General features: G+C 35.6%; 1 long non-coding RNA gene across 2 annotated transcripts in view; it reads right to left on the bottom strand.

The window, feature by feature from the left end:
• The window catches only part of LOC123615789 (uncharacterized), a 160,442-nt gene that overhangs the window by 14,751 nt on the left and 120,683 nt on the right, over positions 1–25,008 (bottom strand). The window contains exon 5 of one of the 2 annotated variants that reach the window (XR_012503205.1): positions 22,480–22,857. This is a non-coding gene — a long non-coding RNA (uncharacterized LOC123615789). Of the gene's footprint in view, positions 1–22,013; positions 22,858–25,008 lie in introns of those variants that run through there. The other variant, XR_012503204.1, reaches the window with a different exon arrangement.

Raw genomic sequence — 25,008 nt, 5'->3', positions numbered from 1 at the left:
TACTTCACCAAAAAGAGAGAAGTATTATTTATGTGTGATAAGAAAATCAAGTACAGAGCATAATGTAAATAAAATCTGTTTTTATACATATATTCAAGCCTCTAAGTCAAAACAGAGTCATCACTGGCATTCATTGATTTTTAAGCTAAATGTTCCTATACCAAGTGTGTCTTTCTTTTAGAATTTAAAGTATTTTGGATGGATTTATTTCTATTTTCACAACAAACTATGAATAAGCCTAGCTGACTCATTACTGTTATTCCATGAACCACTTTGAGGTTCCTAATAGATGTGGGTGGATCAGTAGTAGATCACGGACTTTTGAAAATGCAAAGGATGGGCAAAAAGATCTCCATTTACAAACCAGAAAATTCAACCTGGAGAGAGAGAGAGAGAGATTTCCTGATGTTCCCAGTGGCTTTTAGTGGCACAGCTGTGCTTAAAATACTGATGACTCCTACTCCGGGGGTCTTTCTATTTTTTCAGGGGTTTTCAACACATATTTCACTGAGCTTAGAGATAAGCTATGCCGGGATGAAGCCATTCCCAAATTTGGTATGATTGCTGCCTCTGCTGGGATTTGAATTTGTTAACAGCAGTCAACAATTCCAGGTTCCCAGGGTAACATCTGCCTTCAGCTGAGGGGTCAGCTGGCTGGTATAAAGCAGATTAAATCAAGCATCTCTAGATGAGGACTGGGTAGCAATTTGTCCTTTCCGGCATAAACACTTTAACCAATCTGACTTTAATTAGCATTCTCCATTTGTAATTCTGCAGCAGAACCACCATGTCTTAAATTATGCTTTATGCATCTTAATATTATCACCCACAAATTTCACCTTGAAATGAATAAATTCAAAAGTGGGCAATGGGAAGATGTCAGTGGAATTCCCTGGTCTTATTTTATTCCCCCATTATCTGAAAGCACTCACTTCAGATGACAAGGGAAATAATGAAGAGCCAGCTGCAGTATACTGAAAGTCAACATTCCATAGGCCCAGGTGCTTTTTCTCAGGATAAAGAATCTACTAGTAGTTAGAACCTATCATATGTTCATAATTACATTTAATTATGTTTAATGGTTTCGTATCTCTAAGACTCTGAATTCTACTGTTACAGAAGTTATGTTTTGGTTTATTTTTTATCGTGGTAAAATATACCTAACATAAAATTCAGCATTTTAAACATTTTTAAGCATACAGTTCAGAGGCATTAATACATTGGCACTGTGCAACTGTCACTGCCATCCAACTGCAGAGTCTTTTTATCTTCCCAAACTGAAACTCAGTACCCATTAAACATCCACTTCCATTTTCTCCTCTCCTCAGCCCCTGACAACTACCATTCTACTTTTTTGTTTCTGTGAATTTGACTATTCTAAGTACCCCCTAAAAGTAGAATCAGGCAAGATTTGTCCATGTTTTCAAGGTACATTCATGTTGCAACATGGGTCAGAATTTCCTTCCTTTTTAAGAGTGAATAATATTTCATAGTATGTATACACCACATTTGGTTATCTGTTGGTCTCTTGATGGACATGTGGGTCACTTCTACTTTTTGATTATCTTGAATAATGTTGCTGTGAACACAGGTATACAAATATCTCTTTGAATCTATGTTTTCAATTATTTTCTAAATATAGATCCAGTATTTCCGATGAACTTTAGTTTACAAAATTAGTTGCACTGTAAGTGTAATATACACATCAGACAGTAAAAAAAAAAAAAAAAAAAAAAAGAGTGTAAAATACATCATTACTAATTTTGTGTATTGATTACAGGTTGAAATGATGTTGTTTAGATATATAAAGTTAAATAAAATATATTACTAAATTTATTTCATCTATTTCTTTTTACTTTTTAGAATACAGCTACTAGAACACTTAAAATTATATGTGCAGCTCATGTATTTCTATTGGACATAATGCATTAGAAAATAGATGATCAACATAGCTATTTTTGCTGGTGAGAAGACCAAGTTCAGAGAGGTTAAGGGACTTATCCAAGATCACACAGCTAGTCAGAGTCAAGACTAAGTTTAAAAACTTCTGACTTCCAGTCCAGGTCTCCTAGAATATGTCTTCAAGTTCAGCTGGCTAATGTTTGTCTTCTCAGCTAGATCTGAGTGGATTAAAAACACTCAGCAAGAACCCTCCAGTGATGTTGCTCTAGCTTTAATTTTTTATGTATCAAAGAAAGTAATTCTCAGGAGAAACATCCATGTTATATTGTAATTTTGTAATTTTAATCTCAATTGGGTAAAGTCCTATACTAATTTGTTGTTACATAAATTTGGGCTGGCTAAACAGATCTGTGAAAGTTTTATTTGCCTTGATGATGGTGTCTTTTTAAAATTTTTATTTAACTGAAAGAGAACTTTAATTCTTTCTTCCTGTCATCCGGAAAGTAACTGCAATTCCTTTGGGTTGGCTGCCTGTTATTGCTATTGCAAAACAGTCATAAATGGAAGAATCGTACATTGAAAAATATATTGCACTCTTCATAATGTCCAGAATGACTCATACCAGTAGTATAAAATGGCTAACTTTTGCATTTCAAAGATGCAGTAAAAATATACCTTCCCTAAATGTTCAGAGTTCCACTCCAGGTAATATCAAATTTGCCACAAGATTATATACAGAAATGCTCTATTAGTTTTCTAATTTGCAAGGTTTCTTTAATCTTCCATTTTATTATTTCTCTTACCTGCTCTCCACCCACCAAAGACAATATAGGTAAAACTATACTCCAAGGGCTGCTGAACGTTGCAATTAGGAAAGCTCAGTGCTGGAAACTGCTTTAACAACAACGAAAAGGGAAAGACAGAGAGAGAGATGACAAGGAGCTGAAGATTTCCTTCCAGAGAGGTATTTCCCTGAAAAAAAGCTAAGAGTACCAACCAGGATTTTCAGCTTACAGATAATGTCCTGACTACAGTGACTATAGTTCTAACATCAGTGTAAAAATTTTAATAAGACATATACATGCACCCAAACAAAATATCTTGTTAAAAGGTCAAATTGATCACTTATACTAATTGTGGAACTCTGACATCTATAAATGCTTCCTTCTGACATAGTAGATGTGGCAGAGACATTGAATGATTGCTGAAGGAATGTCTGTGTGCCTTCCCACATTTCCCAGCCCTTTGCAGTTAGGTGAGGTCACATGACTGATTCTGTGCAATGGGCAATGAGCAGAAATGAAATGTGTCAATTGCAGGCCACGTCATGTTAAGAACTGGGAGGTGGGAGTGGTGGTTTGTGTTGACTGTGTGCATTTAACGAAGCTGGAACCACGTTTTGAAGAATTCTCATTTCTGCATGATTCTGAGTTAGAGCTCCCCAAAGAGAAATTCATGGAAATATTTAAAAGCCAGAAGTAAATTGCCGTCTAAAGGTCTCTGTGAGTAGGTGGCAAAAGATTGATGAAGCAAGGCCAGTAGTTTCCAGCTTGCCCTTAGTCTTCACCCTCCATGTGCAGCTCTTCTTCCTGACTGCTGAGAGCTATGGCAAACCCAGATCCACCACCAGGTACAGAGTCAGCAGGCCCCTGCATGCTTCTCCACCAGCAACTCTTTGGAGCCTTACTATGGCAACTCGATACCCCAGGCTTGCCACATTCCCTTGCAGACTCCAACTTGTCCACACACGCCAATGTGTAAGGAAGGTACTCTTGATTTGTCAAGTCTACTTTCAGACGCTTACTTTCCCAGCTCCTCCCAAATCTTCCCATAAATACATAAGGACTCATTCTTTTGGAAGTCCCCTAGTCCATGATAGTCAAATAATAGATTCTTGGCTGATATAGTAATTCTTCAACTCCACGCCTCCCCCGCCTCAGTCATTGTGAAGGCTTTGTTCTGAGATGATATGGCAACAAGATCACAGCCACCTAGATTGTGAAGTAACCACATGGAAGGTAGTGTCTCCTGAGTGTTGACAACTCCCACCAACATTTTCCTGTACAACAAACTTTTTGTTCAGAAAAGCCATTACAATTTTGGAGTTTGTTACCCTGGTATTGCCTAATCTTACATAATCTGACATAAGAAATAAGTACAGTGTATTCTTGGGTTAGAACACAACTAACATATAATCCAGCATCCTATCCAATTGTTTAGAAAGTTTTCATTTCTCATTAAGTTGCCAATTTAAATGGAGAAAAATGAAAAGATATGGACATTAAGCAAAATAGACATATTTCAAAGGTACCATGGTCTTTGTGGAATGTGTACACACAGATGTAACTCACAAGCTAGTTTTTCGGGAGAGTGGTTAGAGGGACTTGAGGGGCCAGGCCACGGCTCACTTGTCTTCACATCTAAAGCACCCAGAACTTGCACAGTGGGCAGAGCATGAACAGTGAGCAATGAAATAAGTGAAATTACAGGCAATAAGCTTGGTGCCAAGAGAAATATTTAATGTAATACCCTCAAAGCTGTGTGAGAGGGGAGCTGTTTAAGACAATCACTCAAAGAAAAGGGGATACCACAAGAATGGGAGAGGCCTTTTACTAAGCAGATGTATGCCAGATGGAAGCTCGTGTGAGCATGCCCATGAGCAGAGCAGGGGGTAATGAGAGAGTTCTTGGAGGAGTTTTCATGCCTTCTGTAGTTTCAGGACATACTTCTTGCCTGGAGATGTTTGAATTCAGGAATTTTGCTACAGGAACCAATAAAAGTATATTGGTAACAAGCATGGTATAGTAAAAAAAATAAATAAATAGGAATGCTCCACTTTAGGACATCATGCTCTCAGAAGAGGTCCTCAGTGAAAAGGATCCCATAGCTAAAAGGAGTTCAAAGGTAAAAGGAGGAGGCAGAATGTGTAACATCACCAAGGCAATCTCTGGACAAGTAAGTGGACCCCACCGGGAGAGGAGGCTGAGGGTCTAGACTACTGGACTTGGCCAAAGGAGACTAGAGTGCCCCCTTCCTGAGATAGAGGGAAGAGGGGGATGAAATCAAGTGGGATATTGAATTTTTAAGCCATATTTGGCTAGGCATTTAATAAATATATCTAATTGGGTATTTTATATATCAGGTCCGGATGTTGTTAAGGAGCAGGGGGAAAAAGTACCAACAGAGCTTGATTAAAAATAATATTTGGGAAAAAACATTTTGTGGTAATACCCTACTGTTCAATAAACTGGTTATATTCATCAAGACTATCCAGTCTTTTATTCAGAGTCAGTATGGAGCACTGTAGCCAAATATTTGTAAGCAACCTACGGCTAGGTTTTCTTAAATGGCACTCTGTAGATGTACAGAAGAGTATAATTCATTTAACTTCATTATGACTATATCTGGACTTATTTTTTTAACATTTGGTGTTTCCAAATAAGCATTTTTTAAGCTTTTATTTTGCATACCTTCTTTTTTTTTTTTTTTGATGCTATTGGTTTTATTTCCATTTTTTTAGTGGTTAGCTTTAAAACTTTATATTCCCTTGACAAATCTAAACAATCTGTCTCTTTCCACTGCTCGAATAACTAAAATAATTATAGAACACTTTAACCCATATTATCTATTATTTTCGTTCAACCTATAATTAAATCCTTCCAAGTAAATCATCATTGCTTTTATCTTTTATTCAGTCAAGGATGGCTGAATATATTTAACATTTTTTCCCCCTCACCACTGCTTCATGGGATTTAATTTCTTTCTTCCTGAAGTATATCTAGTAGTTGTTCTTTGGGCAAAAGTCTGTGAATGGTGAAACAGCCTCAGCATTTGTTTACCTTAACTTATCTTTCTTCTTGCATCTCTCTTAGATGATAATTTAGCCCAGTATAAAATTTGAATCAATGAAGGTTTTTCTTCAACCCATTGAGGACCCCCCCCAATTGTCTCCTGCCATCTACTGTTGCAGATAAGAAGTCTCATTGGTATTACCTTGTAGATAATCTGTCTTTTGACTCATTACTTTTTATATTTTCCATTTTTCTTTGATATTCAGTGGTTTCAGTTAAAGAATGACTAGGAGTAAATGTTTTATTTATCCTGCTTAGGGCTTATTGTGAATCTTCAATCTGAGACCCCTAGATTTTTTTCAATTCTGGTAGACATCCTGGAAAAATAAATTGTGACATTTTCATATGACAGAATTTTACTGCAATACAAACAAATAAGACATTGCAATATGGACCCACATAGATGAATCTCACAGACATAATGCTGGGTGAAAGGAATTGAAAAAGAAAGAGTACCTGCTGTGAGTTTCCTTTTATATAAATTTCAAAAACAAGTAAAACTAAGCTATGTGATTTCTGTTGCCTGACAAGGTAGAGTAAACCCACTACAGATTATCTTCCCCACTGATTATGACTAAAACCTCCAGACAGAAGACAAACAGCAGCAATTCAAGGGCTCAAAAAAATAAGTAATAGGAGGACAAATAAAAACACATCTGGGGAGAGAAGTTAAAAACTGAAGAACAATCAATGCAATGCAGAGTTTCCTGATTTTATTTTATTTTTTTTTCCATTTTTGGCCTGAGGGTGACCCAATATTTTAAAAATACAGGTTTTATCATTATTTAGGTTTGGTGAGGCCAATAGAACAGGAGACAACTGCCACTGAAAAGAAAGTTTGTTACTCACAGTTCCAGAAAGGAGGAGGCATGTGGCACCATTCAGAGGCCATGTGGTAAAGCACCAGGGATGGTCAGAAGACAGAGGTAGCCAGGGCAAGAGCATTTATTATGGTTTCTGTGGGAAGAAACAGGTAAGGCAAGCTAACCAGGCCTAAGATGGGATAGTTTGAGTAATTTCAATGGACGCTGGGATGGAGAAGCTACCTTTCATTGTCTGGCAACTGGTCCAGGAATGTATAAGACAGAAGAATAGTAGCTTAGAGTGTAAGAACCTGATAGAGGAGGAGGGTGTGAGCTCCAACAGAAAGCTTGTCTACTGTATCTAAGAATTGTCTAGCCATGGGAGGGGCAGCCTCTCCAGCATCAGCAGGGCCCCAGATGTCAGAACATCAGAAACACATGATTAATATGCTTAAATGGAGAAGCTATGCAGCTGGCACCATCAACACAAACCAGGAGAGAAATCTTTCTTTCTGCCCAGAACACAAGACACCTAGAACTAAGGCAAACTATATTTTGGGCTGTTAAAAAAAAATAAAAAATTTATGAAATTGAAATCATATAAAATATTTCATAAGTGATAATGACATTGAATGAGAAATCAGTAACAGAAAGGTCTCTGAAAGATCCACATATATTTGGAAATTAAACACCACACTTCTAAATAAATAAGAGTCACAGAGGAAATCTTAAGGGAAATCAGAAAATATTTTAAACTGAAGAAAAGTAATAGTACAACATATCCAAGTTTGTGAGATGCAGTTAAAGCAATTTTTTAAAGGAAATTTATAGGAATAATTGTTTACTGTAGAAATTCTCAAGTAAATAAATCTGTTTCGATATTAACAAACTACAAAAAGAACCAAATAAATTTTAAACAAGCAAAAGGAGAAAATAATAACAATAAGAACAAACATAAATAAAATGAAAAATGAAAAAGAGATAAAGGAAACAAATTCAGTCAAAAGCCATTTACTGAAAAGAGCAATATAATTGATACCAGTTTTAGGAATGAGAGACAAGATATCACTACAGTCACAACAGACATTAAGAGGATAGTAAGGGAACACTAATTAACAATTTATGCCCAGAAATGCAACTTAGGTGAAATGGATCAATCTGTTGATAGACACAAATTACCAAAATAGATTTTGAAAACATATTTTTAATAACCTCCCAACAATGTAAACCCCAGGCCCAGATGGTTTCACTGGTGAACTCAACCAAATATTTAGAGAAGGCGTAATATCAAGTCTACACAATATCTTCTAGAAAATAATAAAAGGGAAGAGATAATTCTCAATTTATTTAATGAGAGCAACACCTTCCTGATACCAAGAAGACATTGCAATAAGGACACTGAGGACAAATATCTTTCATGAAAATACATGAAAAAGTCCAAATGAAATACTAGAAAATCATATCCAGCAAGATATAAAAAAGATAGTATATCACAACCAAGCAGAGTTAATCCCAAGATACAAAATTGTTTCAACATTCAAAAATCAAGCAATGCAATTCATTATATGAATGTACTAAGACTGAAAAAAAAATTGATAATCTCAATAGATTCAGAAAAAGCATGTGAAAAAGTTCAACATCCATGCATGGTCAGACTCCTCAAACTTGGAATAAAAGAATATTTCATCAACATACATAAGGACATGAAAAGATGCTCAACATCACTAGCTATTAATTAAATGCAGATTTAAAACATGAGATACAATTAAACATCTATTGCAATATCTAACATTGAAAAAAATAATGTGTTGGTAAGGATGGAGGGCAACTGAGACCCTCATCCTTTGCTGTGGGAATGCAAAATGGCACAACCTCTTTGGAAAACATTTCAGCATTTTTTTTTTATAGCATTAAGCATGCACTGATCATATGACCCAGTAATCCCATGCTCAAGAATAATGAAAATTTATGTTTGCACAAAAGCTTTTAGATGAATATTTATAGGAACTTTACTTATAATCTCCAGAGTCTAAAAAACTTAAATATCCTACAGATGGCGAATGGATAAACAAGCTGCTGACATCTATACAATGAAATACTGTTCATCATAAAAGTGAACAATTGATACATGCTATAGCATGGATATATTATGCGAAGTGGAAAAAGCCTGATTCAAAAGGGTATGCACTGTGCAATTTCATTAATTTAATATTCTAGAAAAGACAAAATCTAAGGAAGCAGGATAGATCAGATGTCGTCAGGGATTAAGGCTGAAGGAAAGGGTTGTCTACAAAGGGAACACAGCATGAAGGAATTTTGGAGAGTGATGGAAATGTTCTGTATCTTCACTATGTATGAGGTCTTATGCATCTATCAAAACTCATAGACCTAGACAGCAGAAAGTGAGTTACTGCATAAAAATTGAAGAGATAAACTTTAAAATATTTTAAACTATTTTAATAGGGCAAAATGTTAATATTTGACAAATCTGAGGTCATAGTTAAATCAAATCTAATTATATTCTTCTCCATATTCTCTGAATATAAAGCTAAGTTAGGCTGTTAGAACCAGAATAGTGGTCACTGGGTGGGGTAACAAATGAGTCTTTGGGGGTGCTAAATTTGTGTGCATGCTTTATGAAAGTTAATTGAGCTGTACAGTTGTGATTTGTACTGATGACAAATTAAAATTATAATGGAGTAATCACACTTCAGACATACAAAATGGAGTCGGGTGGCCATTAAGGTGCTGGTCTCAGAAATGTCTCTGCACTATTGAGGCTTGAACTTTCTTTGAACTGTACCAGACCCGAGTACACTATTAGCTGTATTCAGAAAACTTCTGCCAGCTGCAACCTTATGGTCTCATGGTCTTGCTTCATAACTATGCAACCATTTCAGACCTCAACCAATCCTTACTTAACAAGTAACCTTACTTTTTTGCCAGGGCCAATTATATTCCTGATAAACAGCTCATGTAACTAACTGTAACTTGTGGTTTTCTCCCTTTATAAGCCTCCCCCATTTTGCAGTCCAGTGGAATGCAGTTCAAGTGATTCTTGAATCTGTGTCTCCTGGGCTGCAGTCTTAACAAACCCCAAATAAACACCTTTATATTTCAATCAGGTCTCCATTTCTAAAATTTTGATTAGCAGTACATTTTTCTCTATGTTTGTTATATTTCAATAAAAAGCTTTATGCAACATAAAAGTGAAGGTACAATATTTGGTATTCTTTTCAACTAAATGATTTTTTTTTAGTTATGGGAAGAATAAATATTATATCCTCAAATTTAAGCATATTTATGACACAATATATGTTGCCTTTGGCAAATAGTTGGTCTTAGTAAATGCAATAATTGTAGTAGTTCATACTTAAACTCCTTCCCATTCTCAATATCAATGATTACAAACTCATTTTTATAAAAAAACATATTTACTAAATTCTTAATAGCTAGTTTCTTTAGTTTTCCAAATTTCACCAGCAGGAATTGTGAAACAAAGACATGTTTTAGTTTTCTATTAAAAATTATTTTCAACTAATTAAAACATTTTTTCTAACTTTTACGTTTTTTATTTAACTTGGAGTAAGTACTTGCTTATTTTTAATCCTGCAATTTTTCAGAGTAGACATTGTGAAACTCCATTAACAAATCCTTTAGAGACAGTGTTTCTTTTCATTTATTTTTTATAAACAGCACACATGATTCTGGAGGGTTTTAGAAATATCCTGTTGTTGTCTCTGGATGTCGGTGGTCACTGAGATAATAAAACTGTCTCTTAGGTATCTACTTTTCAAGGGTAGGCTGGGGCACAAGGGAAAGGGGTATGGAGGAAGAAGCAAATAATAAAAAGATTTTGAGGAATGTTTTATGAGCTACTTCAAATCTAACAAGAGAGGTTCTATTAATATTTGAACAGGTGGCATCCTTCGATGCCCGAGGGTTCATGAGAACAGACAGCATCATACTGAATGTAGCTGATGGCCTGGTGTCACTCTTCAGATGGTATTGAGGTCTACATCATCATGGCTCCCTTACTTATCCTCTATGGAGACAGTGTATGGAGGCAGGAGAGTGTAAGAAGTAACCTGGGCTCCAGCAACAAGCTGCCTTGAGGTTTAAATAAGACTCAGATACTTTGTAGCAAAATGACCGCTCTGCAGCATCAGATGCCTCATGAAAGATAGAAATACCTACACAATGACTTAAATACCATAAGAATTAAATAGAATTTGCATAGGGCGCCTAGAGCACATCTGACTCACAGTAGACACTCAATGAACACTAATTTATTTCTTCTCCTTCTTTCTGGAAATAAGCAGATTGAGGATTCTACATAAAACATCAGTTAATATTGAGACTTTTCTAATTTGATTTGAAAAAATAAATGAAAATAAATCAATTGAAACAGATATCACCCACCAGGGATATTTTAAATTTTCAAGGAAAAACTGAGAATCTTCAGTCCAAAACAATTCCACCAGGGACAAAAATCCCACGTTAAAAAAGGCTAAAGGAAGACCCTGTGAGATTACAAGTTCATCAGTCCTAAATCTCACATCTACCAAAAAGAGTTGGACAAACTCTTTCAAAAAGTGTTGCAGTAATAGTCTCAAGTATGTAAAACACATTGTTGTCCAACCCAAGTTCCTGTGCCTGACTCTCAGTGAGGCCAATCAAACCAAAACATCGGAGTCTGGAGCAAAGAAAGGTTTATTGCAGGGGCCAACAAGGAGAATGGGCAGCTTGTGTTCCAAAAGTCCAAACTTCCCCATGGTTTTCAGGGAAGAATTTTTATAGGTGAAATGTGGGTGGGAGGGAGGGTTGCAGGGTGTGTAACTCTCCTCTGATTGGTTGGTGGTGAGGTTACAAGGCAGCGTTCTCAGAGTCTCAATCATCAACCTTCTGGTTCCAACCAGTGTGAGGTCCATGTGCTTATGCTCAGCCTGAAGTTCCCATCCTCTACCTGCGTGGGGGGCTTAGTTCCTGTAGAAGAGCTCAGAGATATTTATCAGAGTGTTATGTATGTCCCTTGAGGAGGAAACAGGACTCTGCACTATTGTTTGACCACCTTTCCTTTGTTTCTGCATTCCCTCACTCCCTTAATAAGTAACTGAATCTACCTTTTGGAACTCAGGGACAGGAATTCAGGCTAGGAGGCTGAAAGCTTTTTTCCTACAAACAAGAGATGGGAGACACAGAAAGGCTTTTGTGTTTGGGAAAGATTCTCAGGGTTCTGCTCAGCATCAACATTTCATACAAACACACATGTACATACACATACACACAATTATGTAAAAATTTTGAAAAGACTTACATGAAAATATGAATTGTACTTATCTCTAGAAAGTGGAATATTAGAGTACCTTTTTAAAAATAATGAATCCCATTTAACAAATTTCATACACAGGTAACTTTAATAATCAGAAAAGATATTAAATATCTTAGAAATAGGTTTCCAACTTTAGCCTGCCTTTGCTGACTTTAATTCTTGATAGCCTGCTAAGATGACAGCTAAAAAAAAAGTATTATGGAAGAAAACATGGAGAAAAGAGACTTATTTACAAAGAGATAGCGTAATGTCACTTTTTCCTTAAAGTGAAACTTTCTTGGTTTAAATCATGTATCAAGATAAAGATTCCTTTTCAGTGCACTAGGATAGCAAACCTCCAGTTTTATTATAACACAAAAGGCACACCGATATTGGGTTGGAGTGAGAATAGATCCTGGAGCCCATCAGACAAAAGTAGTGTGAAGATAAAAGAGAAGTCATTGTGGGAAGTGCAGCTGGCTTAGTGTTCCAAACACCACATCAGCAAAACTCATAAAGACAGGGAGGTTCATAAGAGTAGAAAAAGAGAACAAGCAGTGACCATTCAGCTTACAGATCCTGAGCCCTCTGTTTCCTGAGACCATGAAGACCTGATACACTGAGAAAGTACAGCTGTGAACGCAAATACACAGCGCAGCACAATGGAGGGAATTAAAGCTCAAAGTTAGACAAACAACAGAGAAATTTGGGGGCGCCAAGAAAATATTCAATAGTAGAATCCACAGAAGTCATGAAAACAATAACAGATTATAAAGCAAGTATTTATGAATTATGTATAGACTTGGTATTTGCACTATGCAGACAATTACAAAGAAAAAAATTTCAATCCTACTCCACCACTCTGAAATAGAGTAATTGTTTCTCCCTTTCACTCTGTGTGTATTCATGTGTATCTGTGTGAAGAATGTTACCTTTTCCTTTTATTTTTTCATTGCCAAGGGTTTTAAAGCTCAGTGACGAAATATGAGGGTTTCTGGTTTGTTTTCTTTTTGGGATGGTTTGCTTTTTCCTGGTGGTTGCATTTCACAATAAGTGGAGTCTCTTTGTAGTTTCCTGTGTGGTTGGTTTGGTGTTTACTGGAGTCAGGAGGTACCTGCCCTCCCAGAGACGGTGCTCCAGACTGGATTTTTAAGGGTGGCTTTGCAGATCTTAGGTGGGCTTATGAGTGAGGCTGTTCCTTTTATATTTGTATCTAAACACTTAGATCATGGAAAGTTCCAGCAGCCCATCAAATTGCCTACAGCTCTCAGTGTGCATATGCACAAGCTTAACATGGTATTGGAGAAGCTTGATCCTTCTATTGGCCAAACCACATGGTAGTTGAGTGTAGGGGTCAATAAGTCTGCATTCTGGCCTCACCTCCTGGGAGTTCCTTCTCCCCACCCACGGAAGAAGAGGTTGGATTAGAGGAAATGAAAGCTCATGCCAACCCAAGTGCTATGGCTTCATTTGGATCCCTAGATCTAGACATGAGTAAGATGTGTATGTGTTGTTCACATTTTAGTGTTATTCCAAGAACTGCTTTTAATCTGCTAAGCTGAACATGAATGACCATGGAGAAATAGGAAATCAGGTGCCAATCTGTACTGACTCCAAGACAATGATGACAATAAAAACACAATAGAATGCCAACCTAATGTTAGCTTTTGTTTTGTTTTGTTTTGTTTTTTGAGAGCTAGGCAATGTTAGACTGACATAACAACATGATACAGCTTGGCCATAGTATCGCTATAACAATAAGCCACAAAAGGCAGTCTAATAACATTAAACCATTAAAAAAGAAACAATCCAATAAGAAAGATAGAGTATATATAATCCAGCAGAAAATCTACAATATTATGTGATTAATTTAGCCTTTTTGAAATAAAAACAGTTACAAGGTACAAACTTGCACATAGGAAATTAACTTGCACTTTATAAACTGTGTTGAATTTAAGATAAATCAGTAACTATTTTTACTGAGGTATAATTGACATACTACATTAGTTTCAAGTGTAGAACATGATTCAATATTCATATATATTCTGAAATGATCACCACAACAAGTCTAGTTAACATCCATCACCCTACACAGTTACAAAAACTTGTTTTACGATGAGAACGTTTAAGATTTATTCTCTTAGAAATTTTAAAATATGCAATACAATATTATCAATACAGTCACCGTGCTATACATTACATCCCCATGATTTACTCATTTTATAACTAAAAATGCGTGCCTTTTTACCCTTTTCCTTCATTTTGCCCATCCTCCCAGCCCCTGCCTCAGGCAACACCAACACCAACATTTTCCAAAACAAAAAAGAATCTATTTGCATCCTCTGCCCGTGTTTTAGTCAGATTATTTGGTTTTTGCTCTTGAGTTGTAAAAGTTCCTTATAAATTTTGGATATTAAACTCTAATCAGATATAATTTGCAAATATTTTCTCTCATTCAGCAAGTTGCCTTTTCATTTTGTTGATGGCTTCCTTTGCTGCACATTTACAATATACAGACAATTACAAAGGAAAAAAAAATCCAGCTCCATCACTCTGAAATAATTAATTTTTGTCACTCTTTTACTTTGCAGTTATAAAATAAATGACATGGGAATGTAATGTACAGCATGGTGACTATAGTTAATAATACTGTATTGTATACTTAAAGTTGCTAAGAATAGATATTAAAAGTTCCCATCACAAGAAAAAAAATTTTAACTATGTGTGGTGATGAATGCTAACTACACATTATGTTGACAAATTTTCGATACATACAAATACTGAATCATCATAGTCTACATCTGAAACTAATATAGTTATATGTCAGTTATATATAAATTATAAAAACATAGAATATGTAATTTATATTTCACTGCACAGGAGATATTATATATATAAATTACACACATAATACATATAAGCATATATATCATATTTATTTCAAATTTGAAATCATAATATTGCTTCTACATTTTTTGCTGATTTTCATTTAACATTTTACCATGAATATTCCCTAAGCCATTACATTTTTCTTAAAGGTAATCTTCTCTGCAGCTTACTATTAATTCCATTATAAATATATTAAAATTAGATTATTTATTTAAAATAAAAATATGACCAACATTTTTGTATATTAATTTTGTGTGCCTCTTTAGTTTTTCCTGGAATTCACTGGGTTACAGATGTTTAGTCTCATCAAATGGTTGTCCAGAATGCTATGACAATTTTTATATCCATCAAGGCATTATAATATTTAACATATATTGTTCAGTTATTGATTGTATGGGTCTAAAAATAAAATCTCCCAGTGATTTTAATTTTAAATTATAAGGTCAGTTATGTTTCACAATTATTTATAATTTATATTTATCCTGAGAATTACTTGGCATAGTTTTAATTTATATTGTCTTTATGCTCTTGACAATTTATGTAAATGCTTTAACAATTTATTTTATTTTGTTTTGTTTTTAAATTTTGAAGGGTGTCCTCAGCCAAGAACTACATTTCAATTAATGTTAGAAGTTGAAGGAAACATTCATAGAAGGGGTTAAGGATATAAGGTATTTGGCTGGAAACTTGATTTCCAGGGGAGCATTGTGCAAGGACTCCAGACAGTGCACATTTTATGTACGTATTTATGGAGCCTTTCTTTTAAGCAATTTGGAACTGTAGTCCAAGTAGAATGAGTCTGGCCTGGGAGTTCCAAGTGTCTCCTGGGGAGAGATAAGGACAAGATAAAGGGCCTCATGAGATCAGCGTAAATGGTCCCAAATCAGATAAGAAGTGTGAGGTTGTAAATTTTGCAGGAGGGTTGGGGGGATCCCTCAGGGAACACTCACATTTCTAGGGGTCCTGCTTGACTGCTACTGATCATTATCATCCCACTTGAGCCCATGAACAATTTTTTATGTCTGCAGTTGAGTGATCTTACTCCAAGTTCAGGGACTCCTTTTGATTTAGAGAAATGTTTGAGTAGGTAACCTAGTATTTCTATATCACATGTATAATTTCATAAGGCTGACTTTCATTCACAGTCTACTGCCTGCTAATACAACCACAACTGTGTTCGACAATTCTATTCTTTGATATATTTTTCTACTTTGAATAACATGCCTCCCTAATTCAAGTTTTCTGCTTGACAAGACGGAACCTGGTCCATTCTCAATTGTAGCAACCATTTTTATGGTCTATTGAAGAATAAATTTATCCAAGATTCCTGAATTGTTACAAGAGATGTGACAGCTTAGTTACACAGCAAAACTGATTTCAGATTTCAGGAGGAAGAGAGCACATTGTTGGTCCACTGGGAATCGTGACACCAAATAATGACTGAAAACCAGCAACAGTGGTGATCAAGGGCTATTCTAGGAATACAAGACTGTAATTATCCCATTGTCACTGACAATCATGTTGTTTATCACTGTTCTATACAACTGTCAATTATGAGTGAGTAATGGCATCCTACATACATATTCACGGAGCCTTTTTTTCTAAGCATCTCTACTAAGGGAAGCATTATTTTCATCACCCATCAAAACAAATAATTAAAAAAGACAAGAGAAAGAAAATAAATAAATAAATGAAAAGAACAATGGTGTTCTAAAATTTCTTTGTCAGTGATAGGGCAAAAACATATTCAAGATGCTTGATTTTGTTCATCCAACAAATATTTATTGAGTGCTTATTGTGTGCTGCACAGCATTTCAGCCTTTGTTAGTGAAAGATGCTCTCTTCCCAGAACCAGCAATTTAGAGCCTGTGAAAACATTCAGCCTGAATGTATCTCAAAACTCTCCTGCCACGTTGTCAATCTTGGGCTTATCATTTAGGCTGTTTAGCTTAGTCCAGTCTCAGAGTTTCTGGCCACATGTGTACAGATGTAGTAATGAGCTCATGTCTGTCGCTCACATGAGGTAGGGACGCTCCATAATTTTAGAGGGTTGCACTGTGGGATTGCTGCTCCCAGGGAAGCCATACCTGAAGGGAGCGCAAGGTCAGGGGTCCAACAGTCTGGACTAGAAAATCCATCAGTAAAAGAATGAGGGAGCTCGTGTATTTTAGAGACAGTCTTCTAAATGCTGCTCAGAAAAGCTACCTCAGGACACTATTCTGTTTAAAACACTGCATTGATTTCCTGCTTGCTTTTGGTTTAATTCCAAATTCCTTTATGTAACTCTACAGACTGCCTGTCTCATGGGCAGGCTTGATTTTGCCTCTGAGTCAGTTTTATAGTATTCACTCTCCTTGAACTATTCTTCCCTGTCTCCGCACTTGGATAACTCCTTCTTAACCTCAGGTCTTAATGGAGTCATTTCCTCTAGAAAACATTTCATGAGTCCCACCCCCTCTACCGCTCCTCCAGCTCCCCCGGCCACCAGAGAATAAGTTGGGCACCTGTCTTTCTGTGTTACTAAAGAATTCTGTATTCCTCTCACCCTAGTATCACTCTGTAATAATTGCCTTCTGATTTGTCTGTAATTAAGAGGTCCATAGAATTTATTGCCCAAACCTGAACACTTTTAAAATAAAAAAATGGATAAAAAAAATTACTACAATTTTATGTATTTAAAAGTTAAGTATTTGCTAGCTGACAAATAGATTTTGGACCTATAGACATTCTATAAAAGTATTTTTAAAATAAAATTATTTCTTTAAAAAAGCAACATATTTGTACTCATTAAAGCAAAAAAAAACCTCTTTGTTTAGTTATGGAACATTTTAATAGCATAAGCAGAATGGTTATTCTTCTTATATATTCATATATTTTAAATGGCTTCTTAGTTTTGTGTAAAATACTACTGTGTCCTGTTATTTTACTTGTGAAAAATGTATTTTTTGAAATACACTTGTGTTGTTTTCATTTTTTTCAGAAAGTTGCCTGCAATCTTCAAAGTTGTATTTTATGTTAACCAATTTGAAATTATTGAAATCTTTAACTGACCTGTGTCTGTAAAACATGGTATTTTTAGTTGAGAAAATACTCTCCTACATGTACCAAAGTACCTGGTAATCTCAAGAAATATTTGCTAAATAGAGCATATTCTCAATTTAAATGTTTCCTTTGATATTGAAGTGTTTAAATATTTCAGTCCAAATGTTCGTAAAGACTGTCTTTTTGCTTCCATTCGGAATACTTTTCTTCAATAGATGTTTTTATTAGATAAAAGTCATCACAGAAGTCTTCATTTTGATTATTCATATTATGCAAAATGCATTCTTAATTTCATGTAAATATTATAAGCTTATCCAATTAAAAGTAGGAGTGTTATTAAGATACTTCCTGCAAGTTGAAATATTCTGAAGTCCAATAATAGAATTTCATAATTAAGTATTTTCCATTGTTTGAGCTCTCATTGTTTAATTGGTTCATTTCCTACTTTACTTCTATAGAGAGCAATTTCAAAGTCATCTTCTTTGCAAGCTTTGATTTCAAGAATTGCAAATTGGTAAAACTTTATAAACTGAAGATTTTAGCATAACATTGTTAAATACCTTTAGGTTGAGTTATATAGTAGTTCTTCAAATGCTCAAACAGGCTAAAGATGATTGACGATGGCCAACACAGAAGTCAACTATATAGCCTCCATGATTTGTTTGTTTTGAAAGCCAATCTCATCACAAAAATGCCATAGTTTAGTTACTCTGACAGCTAGTGTTCCTATTTTAATGTTGATTTTAATTATGAATAACATGCGTGGCACAACCAATTCCAAGTACATTTCCAATTAAAAATTTTTTAACTTAGTAAGATCATTGTTGTCATCATGCATATTTTGTTTCACCAGACTTTGTATTCATATTGCCATTGCAAAAAAAAACTTTCAATGTTGAATTTCTAAACTTATTTACATTATCATTCACAATAATGACAGATGTTCAACAAATTCCACTCTTGGGTATATAGTTTGAAAAAAATGAAAAACACTAATTTGAAAAGATACATGCACCTCAATGTTCATAGCAGCATTATTTACAATTATCATGACACGAAAGCAACCTAAGTGTTCATCAACAGATGAATGGCTAAAGAAGTTGTGTTATATATACACACAATGGAATACTATTCAGCCATAAAAAGAACAAAATTTTGCCATTTGCAGCAACATGGATGGACTTAGAGGGCATTATACAAAGTGAAGTAAGTCAGAGAAAGACAAATACTGTATAATATCACTTATATGTGGAATCTAAGAATCCCACAAATTAGTGAATATAACAACAACAACAACAACAAAAGCAGACTTACAGATATAGAGAACAAACTAGTGGTTACCAGTGGGGAGAGATGGAGAGAAGCAATAGAGAAGTCAAGAAGAGGGAGGTACAAATTATTGGGTGTAAGACAGACCCAAAGGTGTTTTGTACAATATGAGGAATAGAGCCAATATTTTGTAATAATTGTAAGTAGAATGTAACCTTAAATTGTATTAAAAATTTAAAAATAAAATAAAATATATTTCAATTAATTTTCTCTGACAATGTAATTAATCTGAGGAAAGGATGATCTATTCAATATGTATGCGGCAAGTGTAATTTCTGTGTACCATAGAAAGTAGAATACTACATCTGAAGAAAAATGCATTGCAACATTAAAAGATTATATGTTTCAAAATGTTAAAAAAAAAAAAGAAAGGAAGAAAAATCTTACTTTGAGTCCATGATTTAGATGAAAACTCAATCTGTTATTGGAATTAACTGATTTTCTATTTGAAACAGCCAATGACAGTGGCATCACTTAACTGTTAGTTCATCTGCTAAAGGAATTAACATAAAAATACCAATTGTTTCATGTCTTATATATGCACAACAATCCTCAAAATCAGTAAAGAGTGAAATCACTTTAGAAGAGCAATCATTTGACCTAAATGAAAAGTCAGGCTTTAAAGAGAGAGATGTAAACCTACTTTCTGATGTTGCATATGTTAAATCATCATCTTTGGACAGTCTTTTAAAAATAACTGCTAACATTTGAAATAGATGCTGGTGATATTTCAGCTGATATGATATTCAGTTTTCATGTGCTCAATTATATCACTACAGACACCACTGTAGTAGTAAATGTCAACAAACGTCTTGTGCAATTTATGCATTCATTATCAACTTTCTTGAGAAAGAGAAATATAGTTCTTACATTTCATTAAAGGTGCACTTCCTTTAAAAAAAAAAAAACACCTTACTTCTGTTGAAAGAATAAATAGCTGTTGAATTAAATAATATGGTCAATATTTAAAACATTTTTTAAGATTGCTTTCTATGTATTACATAGTAGGACTACTCAGTTACACACATAAGTTGCAATTTTGCATTTTTCCCACTGTCCTCATCAAGTTGTAGCCACACAGTCATGGCACACTGGCTAGTTCACCAAACGATCCAAGAGCTACAGCCCTCAATATTTCAACCACCACCACCACCAGGATCCACAAGAAGTTGGCTGCCTCAAAACCACTCATGTCAAAGAATCAGTTTTTCTAACAGCTTTATCGAAATGTAATTTGTATGCCATAAAATTAATCCATTTGAAGTATACAATTCAATTGTTTGTCCTATATTCATAGAGTCGTGCAACCATCACCACAATCTAATTTTAAAATATTTTTATCACCCACAAAGAAACCCACACTTATTAAAATTCTCTCCCCATCTCTTCCCCACATCTGACCCTAGGAAACTGCTAGTTTATTTCTGCCTCTGTTGAGTTGCCTATTCTGGACATTGCATAAAAATTTAATCATATCATATTTGGTCTTTTTTGACTGGCTCTTTTAGTTAGCATAGGTTTTTTTGTGCTTCACATTTTACCCATGTTGTAGGATGAATCAGTGCTTTATTCCTTGTTATTGTTGAACAATATTTTATTGTATGGCTATACCACATTAAATTGTTCAATCAGACAACATGATAGATGCTATTCTTTAAAGGGAAATATTAGTTACAATGCATTTAAGAAAAGGCTGAAGGAAAGGGAGACAGTTTACTGCTGATTATTTTTGAGATTTAACCGCATGTTAATTTGAAAACTCTGTTCACTTTGCATGTCTTGCATGTTACTAATTGAGACCATGCTAAAAATAAAAAGAGGAATTCCAGCAAAACCACCCCAGTTTATTTTACGGAAACCATTAGTAAAAATATTTCCTTAAAATATGAAAAACCAAGAAAAAATGCTAAATCATATGGGATGCCACAACCACAGATGTAAACCAGACATGTAGCAGGATTATGGTTACTCCATCTAAATCCCATAGTAGAATATATATTTTCATGAAGACAATAGGCTAGCAAAATGGTTGGCATGTAATAGGTTCTCAATACAAATTTTTTAATGAGTAATTTAAAATATTTTCTCAATAAGTATGATTTAATTAACTTTGACATGAGATGGTGATAGAGCATTATCTTGAGGCACAAAAATAAACAGCTCTATCCCTTACCACCATAACTTATGCCTTATGCAAATGTCACTTAACTGCAAATTTATTTCCTTAAACTATAATTTATAACATATTATAATGTACATAAATTACTATAACATCTAATTTTCTAAGTTACACTTTTCTTGAAAGCAAAGTGGCTTAAAATGCATTATTTCACTTAACTCATATTTCTAATTTTACAGAGTTGTGTAATTCTCTTATTTCTAATTTTACAGAGATCTTGTAAGTTAAGTTCTCTGGAAAGCTGGCTCTGAAATAGAGATTAGCATGTGGAAAAGTTTATAAAGGAAGGTTCGTGGTATCAATACATGGAAAGGATTTGGTTAGAGAGAGAGTTGGGTTTGGGGCAGTTTAACGATGGGCACAACTCCTCCTATGGGGAGAGCTAAAGCTCACATGGTGCATCAGAATTGTCCCAAATTGTGGAAGGAAGTCAGAATTCATATCCCTTCCCTGACCAGTCTTTGCACATGAGCTGCCCCAGGAAGGGGACAAGATCTTGGGCAAAGGGACTGTCTCCAGCTGAGACATTTTCAGGAGAGAGCTGAAAGCTGACAGCTGTCTGCTGGAAGCACTTCAGCAGCTGGAGAAATAATTTCTTCACTCCTACAAAGAGATCTGGGCAGCACAGCTCGCCCACTGCACTCACTGTCTGCGTTCTCATTAATTCCCGAATTTTTTTATAAAGTTCAGAAATCTTTTAAAAAATATTTCCTTTTTTTTTTTTTTTTTTTTTTTTTTTTTTTTTTTTTAGTTAAAAGAGAGCCAAATTTGTAACTAATACACTGGCTTCAAGTCCTATCCAGGCCATGGACTACATGTGTGATTTGGGACAAATTTTGTTCATCATTTTGATCCCCTTTTCTCCTCAGATAAAGTGAAGAAGGCTGTATTTGTTAATCTCTAAGAAACTTTCAAATTCTAAAAACTATAAATAAATATTCACTTAACTTTGATATTCAGCTTTATTAAGTTTAAGTGAGAATGTCATAACAACTCACAACAGATTGCTGAATGGTGGCCTTACCACATTTTCCATCAGTTTAGGGCTGTTTGTCAGAGGCACTGCAACAGTTTTATACTGCTAAGTAATAAACCACCACAAACGGAGTGTCTCAAAACAGCCTCCTTTATCATTGCACGGTTCTGTGAATCAGAAGTCCAAGCAGGGCTCACCTGGGTTCTCTGCACAGAGTCTTGCATGGCTGAATTCAAGGCGTCAGCCAGGCTGGGGTCTCATGAAGAACTTGAGGTTTTCTTTTAAGCACATTCCAATTGTTGGCAGAATTCAGTTCCTTGTAGCTACGTTACCAAGTCCAAGCTTGTTCTGCTCGCTGCACAGCAGGCCAATAAACCGGGAGACAAAGAGTTGGGGCAGGAATAACAACTTTATTTGGAAAGCCAGCAGACTGAGAAGATAGCAAACTAACGTCCTGGAAAACCATCTTCCCCAAGTCAGAATTCAGGCTCCTTTTATACTAAAAAGAGGAAGGGTGTGCTTGATTATTTCAAACTTCTTGGTGTGGAAATCCTTTGTTCTGCAACTTTTTATCTCTGTATGAATAGAAAAGTGTTACACCCTTAAAGGTCAGAGCCTTGAGAATGGGCTGTCTTGTACATTTCAGGCCACAGGCAACATTCTTTTATAAAAGGTGCAGAACCAGCAGGACTGACCCAGGAAACAGAGTTAAAGGAATACATCTAATTTGGAGTCAGATATGTTCTTCACTATTACAGTTATAGGACTGAGGCCCCAAGACCCTAAAAGCCGCTCCCCTCAATAGCAGTTCATAAAATGGCTATCTGCCAACTTCTTCAAAGCTGTCAGGAGAGCATCTCCCTGACTCTTAACATTTTCAAACTCTAGACCCCTTCTGAAGAGCTTACCTGATTAGATCAGGCTCACCTTAGAGAGTCTCCTTTCTAATTAATCTATTCAGATACTATAATTACATTTACAATAATCCCTTTCTTTGTAATAGAAGATAAGAATGAGAGTGATATCACATCATATCCACATGCTTCACCCACATTCAAAAAGAGGGTGTTATACAGAATGTATACAACAGGCAGGGAGTTGTAGATTGATTATTAGTACCCCTTCAAAATTCATATATTTTAGCCCTAACTCTCAATGTGACAGTATTTGGAAATGAGCCTTTTAACCCCCAACGGGGTTTACAAGAGTTCAGTGAGGTCATGAGAGTGGGGCCCTTACAATGGGATTAGTGCCTTTGTAAGATGAGACATCGGAGAGCCTACTTTCTCTCTGTCTCTCTCTCTCCCTGTACTCACACTGAGGAACAGCCATTGAGGACACATCAAGAAGGCAGCCATCTACAAGCCAGGAATTGAGCTCTCACCAGAAACCTAGCCACCCATCATCTTGATCTTGAGATTCATAGGCTCCACAACTGTGAGAAATAAATTTGTGTTGTTTAAGCCACCCGGCCTATGGTTTTTTGTTATTGCGGCCCAAGCCGACTAAGACAGGTGGGACTCTTGGGGACCATCTTAGAATTCTGCCTGCTGCAGGCACGTAGAGGAACTTGTCTGATTGTGCATATTTTGGGTTCTTGGAGGTAAAGAGGCCAGTCTACAGTGTGCTCTCATGAACTGACTCTCAGATACAGGAGGGATCTTATAATTAAATGTGCTCCATCTGAGATTAGCACAGAAAGCAGTCCAACTTGACAAGAGCAGGCTGAGTTAATTCCCAGACTGTGTATAGCTATACAGTTGTAAGATGACAGACAAGGGAGATTTAGGGAAATCTGAAAACTGAAGTTCTCAGCGTTGTCATGTTTGCCACAACCTTTTCATTCTGTATCTTGGAATCCCATTCTCTCCCCAGCAATGCCTTTCTCACCCCTGAGACCTTATCAATTGAGCATCTCACTGGCACTATGATAAGAACTGTCAACATCCAGTCTCAGTACTGGTCCTCAGCTTATCTTCTCTGGCACTTTAGGATGTGGGAAATTTGTTCTAAGTTGATATCAAAATTTTATCATTTTCCACTCATATTCTGAGTTTGAGTTTTACAACTTTCATTTCCTCTTTGTTTTTTCATGTAAGTTTTGCAGAGCATTTATAAGAAGCCAAATATATATACAATATTAATAATCACTATTGTTTCCCTAACTACTGAATTACTGAGCCATTCAATCTCTCAGTGGCTTATCTTCCATACTCATCATCACCTGCAGCCACCAGGGGTAGTGTGAATATTTGTGATGGTAGCACCTGGCATAGATCACCACGCTCCTCACTCCCAGCAAGAAGGTTATCCACACACCTCAAATATGTGAGCAACCCAGAATGTTACTTTGAGCATCTGCTTCTTAGAGCTTATACCTACTACCAATTACTTTATTGTCAGAGATCTCAAAACATATGGTTCCTTTGGCTTTGAGCATTATTTCATAAATTATCTTTTGCAGAGAATTACGGGCAAGATTTAGGGAATACACCAAGGAATTGTGCAGAACTCAAGGGTCAGCAAAAGCTGAGATCTGTTACTAACAATAAACTCGATGTCCAAGGGGAAGGAACAGTTATTAGAACCCAACAAGAGAGCTGTATAAAACAAATTACCTGATGTGAACTATGAACAAAGCCAGGGTAAAAAAATAACCCAACATCACTTTCCTTTCCCCCTCTCTAACTCCTGCCAGAACCTCTCATCAGCCAAAACAATCTAAA

The sequence above is a fragment of the Camelus bactrianus genome, chromosome 29 (assembly GCF_048773025.1).
Source record: "Camelus bactrianus isolate YW-2024 breed Bactrian camel chromosome 29, ASM4877302v1, whole genome shotgun sequence".
NCBI classification, from domain to species: domain Eukaryota; kingdom Metazoa; phylum Chordata; class Mammalia; order Artiodactyla; family Camelidae; genus Camelus; species Camelus bactrianus.
The sequence above is the reverse complement of the archived record's forward strand: the minus strand, read 5'-3'. Positions and strand labels throughout refer to the sequence as shown.